Source organism: Pseudophryne corroboree (assembly GCF_028390025.1).
Source record: "Pseudophryne corroboree isolate aPseCor3 chromosome 3 unlocalized genomic scaffold, aPseCor3.hap2 SUPER_3_unloc_22, whole genome shotgun sequence".
Lineage (NCBI taxonomy): Eukaryota > Metazoa > Chordata > Amphibia > Anura > Myobatrachidae > Pseudophryne > Pseudophryne corroboree.
The window spans coordinates 1,334,034-1,341,410 of record NW_026967511.1 but is presented as its reverse complement, the minus strand read 5'-3'; the positions used below and the strand labels follow the sequence as shown (position 1 = coordinate 1,341,410).

The 7,377-nt window shown below is 43.6% G+C and overlaps 1 protein-coding gene across 1 annotated transcript in view; it reads left to right on the top strand.

Annotated features, from left to right (window-relative positions):
- Positions 1-983: 983 nt before the first annotated feature.
- LOC134983724 (zinc finger protein ZFP2-like) overlaps positions 984-7,377 on the top strand; it is a 28,098-nt gene continuing 21,704 nt past the window's right edge. The window contains exon 1 of the mRNA XM_063949370.1: positions 984-1,052. The gene's annotated coding sequence lies outside the window, so the exon portion shown is untranslated. The remainder of the gene's footprint in view (positions 1,053-7,377) is intronic.

Here is a 7,377-nt window from a genome sequence, read left to right as displayed (position 1 = left end):
GTAACAAACAGGGGGGCACAGGACAGTAACACACAGGGGGGCACAGGACAGTAACACACAGGGGGGCACAGGACGGTAAAACACAGGGGGGCACAGGACGGTAACACACAGGGAGGCACAGGACGGTAACACACAGGGGGGCACAGGACGGTAACACACAGGGGGGCACAGGACAGTAACACACAGGGGGCACAGGACAGTAACACACAGGGGGGCACAGGACAGTAACACACAGGGGGCATAGGACAGTAACACGTGGGGGGCACAGGACAGTAACACACATGGGGGCACAGGACAGTAACACGGTGGGGGGCACAGGACAGTAAAAGAAAGGGGGCACAGGACAGTAACACACAGGGGGGCACAGGACAGTAACACACAGGGGGGCACAGGACAGTAACACACAGGGGGGCACAGGACACAGGGGGGCACAGGACAGTAACACACAGGGGGGCACAGGACAGTAACACAGGGGGGCACAGGACAGTAACACACAGGGGGCACAGGGCAGTAACACAGGGGGCACAGGGGCAATGAGCACATCACACAGACAGAACCGGGGTATCACCACCTGTCAGGGGACATCACCAGCTGTACACAATGTAGCTGGCTGCACAGTGCCACCATAGGCCTCCCAGCATACACACACTATGGGGACACTCACTACCATGGTAACAGGGAGTCCTGCTCTCATATACCCCCCCTATATCACTAATCATCCCCCACACACACAGCTGGGAACCCCAGGCCGGAGCCCTCTGCAGCGGTACACCTCCGGAGCCCGGACACGCCACTTCCGCTCTGTGCGTTCCACCCTACTTCCGCCTTCACGATCACTTCCGGTTCGTGCGTTCCATCACTCATTCACTTTGTGCGCTCCACCCTACTTCCGCATTAACGCTCACTTCCGGTCCGTGCGTTCCACTACTCATTCATCTTGTGCGCTCCACCATACTTCCGAGTAACACCTTACATCCGCCCTAATCCCCGCCCCCTGTGCTCCATAACTCAATCCGGGTCTCTAGGTGGAAGGAACAGAGAGAAGTCATCAGGTAATTGTGCTGTTATTATACAGGTGGAGCAGACTATGGTGTCCTGTTATTATTATTATACAGGGGGAGCAGCCTGTGGTGTCCTGTTATTATTATTATACAGGAGGAGCAGCCTGTGGTGTCCTGTTATTATTATTATACAGGGGGAGCAGCCTGTGGTGTCCTGTTATTATTATTATTATACAGGAGGAGCAGCCTGTGGTGTCCAGTTATTATTATTATTATACAGGAGGAGCAGCCTGTGGTGTCATGTTATTACTATTCTACAGAGGGAGTAGCCTGTGGTGTCCTGTTATTATTATTATTATACAGGGGGAGCAGCCTGTGGTGTCCTGTTATTATTATTATACAGGAGGAGCAGCCTGTGGTGTCCTGTTATTACTATTATACAGGGGGAGCAGCCTGTGGTGTCCTGTTATTATTATTATTATACAGGGGGAGCAGCCTGTGGTGTCCTGTTATTATTATTATTATACAGGAGGCGCAGCCTGTGGTGTCCTGTTATTATTATTATACAGGCGGAGCAGCCTGTGGTGTCCTGTTATTATTATTATTATTATTATATAGGGGGAGCAGCCTGTGGTGTCCTGTTATTATTATTATTATTATTATTATTATATAGGGGGAGCAGCCTGTGGTGTCCTGTTATTATACAGGAGTAGCAGCCTGTGGTGTCCTGTTATTATAGTTATTATTATACAGGAGGAGCAGCCTGTGGTGTCCAGTTATTATACAGGAGGAGCAGCTGCGGTGTCCTGTTGTTGTTGTTGTTGTTATTATACAGGAGGAGCAGCTGCGGTGTCCTGTTGTTGTTGTTGTTATTATACAGGGGGAGCAGCTTGTGGTGTCCTGTTATTATTATTATTATTATTATTATTATGCAGGGGGCGCAGCATGTGGTGTCCTGTTGTTAATATTATTATTATTATACAGGGGGAGCAGCCTGTAGTGTCCTGTTGTTGTTGTTGTTGTTGTTGTTGTTGTTATTATTATTATACAGGAAGATCAGCCTGTGGTGACCTTTTAATATTATTATTATTATTATACAGGAGGAGCAGCCTGTGGTGTCCTGTTATTATTAAACAGGAGCAGCCAGTGGTGTCCTGTTATTATACAGGAGGAGCAGCCTGTGGTATCCTGTTGTTGTTGTTGTTATTATTATACAGGGGCAGCAGCCTGTGGTGTCCTGTTGTTGTTGTTGTTGTTGTTGTTGTTGTTGTTGTTGTTGTTGTTGTTATTATTATACAGAACGAGCAGCCTGCAATGTCCTGTTATTATACAGGGGGAGCAGACTGTGGTGACCAGTTTATTATTATTATTATTATTATTATTATTATTATACAGGAGGAGCAGCCTGTGGTGTCCTGTTATTATTATTATTATACCGGAGGAGCAGCCTGTGATGTCCTGTTGTTATTATTATTATTATTATTATACAGGATGAGCAGCCTGTGATGTCCTGTTGTTATTATTATTATTATACAGGAGGAGCAGCCTGTGGTGTCCTGTCATTATTCCTGTTATACAGGAGCAGCAGCCTGTGGTGTCCTGTTGTTGTTGTTGTTGTTGTTATTATTATTATTATTATACAGGAGGATCAGCCTATGATGTCGTGTTATTATTATTATTATTATTATACAGGATGAGCAGCCTGTGGTGTCCTGTTGTTGTTGTTATTATTATTATTATTATACGGGGGAGTAGTCTGTGGTGTCCTGTTGTTATACAGGAGGAGTAGCCTGTGGTGTACTGATATTATTATTATACAGGATGAGCAGCCTGTGGTGTCCTGTTGTTGTTGCTGTTGTTGTTGTTGTTGTTGTTGTTGTTGTTGTTATTATTATTTATTTATTATTATAATACAGGGGCAGCAGCTTGTGATGTCCTGTTATTATTATTATTATTATTATTATTATTATTATGCAGGGGGAGCAGCCTGTGGTGTCCAGTTGTTAATATTATTATTATTATACAGGGGGAGCAGCCTGTTGTGTCCTGTTATTATTATTATTATACAGGTGGAGCAGACTGTGGTGTCCTATTATTTTTATACAGGAGGAGCAGCTTGTGGTGCTGTTATTATTATTATTATTATTATTATTATTATTATACAGGGGGAGCAGCTTGTGGTGTCCTATTATTATTATTATTATTATACAGGAGGAGCAGCCTGTGGTGTCCTGTTGTTGTTGTTGTTGTTGTTATTATTATTATTATTATACAGGAGGAGCAGACTGTGGTGACCAGTTATTATTATTATACAGGAGGAGCAGCCTGAGGTGTCCTGCTATTATTATTATTATTATTATTATTATAATACAGGAGGAGCCTGTGGTGTCCTATTATTATTATTATACATGAGGAGCAGCCTGTGCTGTCCTGTTGTTGTTGTTGTTGTTGTTGTTATTATTATTATTATTATTATACAGGCGGAGTAGTCTGTGGTGTCCTGCTATTGTTATACAGGAGGAGCAGCCTGTGGTGTACTGATATTATTATTATACAGGAGGAGCAGCTTGTGGTGTCCTCTTGTTGTTGTTGTTGTTGTTGTTGTTGTTATTATTCAGGGGAGCAGCATGTGGTGTCCTGCTATTATTATACAGGGGAGCAGCCTGTGGTGTACTGTTGTTGTTGTTATAATATTATTATTATTCAGGGGTGCAGCCTGTGGTGTCCTGTTGTTGTTGTTGTTGTTATTATAATACAGGGGGAGCAGCCTATGGTGTCCTGTTGTTCTTCTTATTATTATACAGGGGGAGCAGCCCGTGGTGTCCTGTTGTTGTTGTTGTTGTTATTGTTATTGTTATTATTATTATTATTATTCATGGGGAGCAGCATGTGGTGTCCTGTTGTTGTTGTTGTTATTATACAGGGGAGCAGCCTGTGTTGTCCTGTTTTTATTATTATTATTATTATTATACAGGAGGAGCAGCCTGTGGTGTCCTGTTGTTGTTGTTGTTGTTGTTGTTGTTGTAATTATTATTATACAAGACAAGCAGCCTTTGGTATCCGGTTATTATTATACAGGAGAAGCAGCCTGTGGTGTCCTGTAATTATTATTATTATACAGGGGGAGCAGCCTGTGGTGTCCTGTTATTATTATATAGGGGGAGCAGCCTGTGTTGTCCTGTCATTATTATTATTATTATTATTATTATTATTCAGGGAGAGCAGCCTGTGGTGTCCTGTCATTATCATTATTATTATTATACAGGGGGAGCAGCCTATGGTGTCCTGTTGTTCTTACTATTATTATTATACAGGGGGAGCAGCCCGTGGTGTCCTGTTGTTGTTGTTGTTGTTGTTATTATTATTCATGGGGAGCAGCCTGTGGTGTCCTGTTCTTCTTCTTCTTCTTCTTATTATTATTATTATTATTATTATTATACAGGAGGAGCAGCCTGTGGTGTCCTGTTGTTGTTGTTGTTGTTGTTGTTGTTGTTATTATTATACAAGACAAGCAGCCTTTGGTATCCGGTTATTATTATACAGGAGAAGCAGCCTGTGGTGTCCTGTAATTATTATTATTATACAGGGGGAGCAGCCTGTGGTGTCCTGGTATTATTATATAGGGGGAGCAGCCTGTGTTGTCCTGTCATTATCATTATTATTATTATTATTCAGGGGAGCAGCTTGTGGTGTCCTGTTGTTATAATTATACAGGAGGAGCAGCCTGTGGTGTTCTGTTATTATACAGGGGGAGCAGCCTGTGGTGTCCTTTTATTATTATTTTCTGCAGCGGGGTACACTGTGTTCCACAGGGAATACATTGGGCTGTAGAGATGGATCTTGATCCAGAGGCACCACAGGCTGAAGCTTTAGACTGTCCCAGGATGCAATGTGGGGCCTCCTCTATAACCCCGCCTCCAGGCACTGTGAGCTCAGTTTTGAGTTGGTGCCTGCAGAGCAGGTCACTTAACAAGGGGGGCTACACGCAGCCCTGAAAAAGCTTTTTGAAGACTTCCAGGGCTGCAGCACTGTTACATGTCACTGTGACATACTGTGTTGCGGCTCCATCACCTCCCCTGCCGCGCCGCATACTCACACTGGCTTTGTTTCCAGGTAGTTGCGGCAGAGGTGCTCCATTTCCTAGGCACACCACTGCAGACGCTCTCCTGGATCGCGTGGCTGCTTCTAAGTGAGGAGGTAAGAGAGTCCTCCAGACGGGACCTGCCATTAAATTGCATTCCGGTCGTGGTCTAAGGAGATGGACTGCGACGCTGGTGTGGACACTGTGACAGATCACGGACCCCACTATATCTACCAGGGCAGGGGAGCACAGGTCGGATAGTGAACTATCCACTTTTAATAAGGCTCCATAGTACCAGGTGGTGAGGACCAGCATAGGGGATAAGGCGCTGACCTGTAGCCCCTCCCCCTGTCCGGGCGCCATCTACTGCTGGTGTTCCAGCCCTGGAGCTGCCTCACACTCTCCCTCACTCCCTGACTGAGACGCTGGGCGCCATCTACTGCTGGTGTTCCTGCCCTGGAGCTGCCTCACACTCTACCTCACTCCCTGACTGAGACGCTGGGCGCCATCTTCTCTGAGTAGCTGCGACTGGTCTCTAGGACTGCAGGGCAAGGTCTCCTCTGTAAATCCGCGCCATGATTTTACAAACACTGAAGTATTCTACACGTCATTCTAAGACAGCGTTAGTTAAGAACAAGTGTACCTCTACCAGAATATATTGTACGAATATTCTGATATATACATCTGGTCTTAGACCGCGCATTGTTTTATATATATATATATATATATATATATATATATATATATATATATATATATAAAATATGCTATAAGGATGTAAAACAAGCGCTAAACACCTTAAACGTTTACAGTAAGTGAATTGATATAACATAATTTGTGCATAAACATTTGTCAATTCCCATCATCACTCCTAAGTGTAGGGGCTGCAGCATAGACTTTCCTATTGACTCATATAGGTAAAAATGTTCAATATGGATAAAGTCTCTGCGCCTTCAGTGCTCTGGTGTGGAGAATTCCTTCAGTGTGCAGTAAATAATATATGCGTACCAGAGATATGATCAAGTTGTGCCTGTAGTGGTATCTTTATATGGTCGTCTTCCCTCGTCCTCTTACTCCATGTACAGACACCCTCAGCGAGTGGTTTAGGTACAGTTATATGTGGAAAGGGAAGATATGTGTCAGCAAAAATGCTCTTCGTATTATAAAGTGACCAGTGACTTATGACTGCCAATATATAAATACATTTTTTTGTAACAAAGTGCTGTGTGCCTATAGTGTCTCAAAAACCACTATATTAAATTGTGATTTCTAATAAAAATAATCAGAATCACATCCAAGTGATAAAGTTTAAAAATATGATAATGACTCGCTCCTTTTTAGGATGCTGCTCATATAAGGTACTGCTTGTCCGTGTATAGTACCTTTGAAAAAAAGGGTTTTTTTCCATTCAAGGAAAAAAACAGAAAGAAAAGGGAGCTAATAGTGGGATATAGTTTTTCACAACTTTTAATCACACACATGTACATAAAAATGGAATCGTACAATTTAAAAAGTTATAACAAGCTTATCTGTTGTAAGATGCCGTTGGAGAGGTAGTGGAAGCTGGCCCAACGCGTTTCGTCCCTTTATCAGCTTTTATGGGACTTCCTCAGGGGTTATAGTGCATCACCCTGCATTCCCATGTCCTTTTATACCTTAAAACACTATTTTGGAGCACACTTCCGGTAATTCGCGACCGTAAATGACTAGTGCGCATGCTCCAGAATGCCCCGATGTCATAGTGACTCCCGAGTGAGCGCTAGGGAACTACATGTCTCACAATGCTTTGCGCTCAACCGGAAGTGCCGCTATCTTATTTGCGGAGAGGCAGCATGTGACCGGAAGTGGTCACATGGATTGTAAATACTGCAAATTCGCAGTGTTTTGGCTACACTAAAAACTAACTATGTTGCCCACAGGGTAGAAAGAGATTGTTATGCATATCCTTTGTATTGTACAATCTTCACATTTTTGTGCTATTATAAACATTCACAAATTCTCATGTTTTAGTGTTAATATAAACGGCTGTAACCATGGCAACCAGTTTTCAGATAGTATAATGACACACAGGGAATGCAAGGCAATACATGAGTGCAAACCAATTAAATCATAACTACAGGGTGGGAGGCCGACTTCTGCGATTCACCCAGGTCTGGTTAAAGACTACTTCAGATGCATGGGTGTGAGAAGTCGTCTCTCATGGGTGCGCAGTCTCTTTCAAGAGACGTCCCTCTCGCCAGTCCCTTTGGACCCGTTGAAGGCGGAAGCTCCACACCTGGTTGTGCGTTCCCTCCT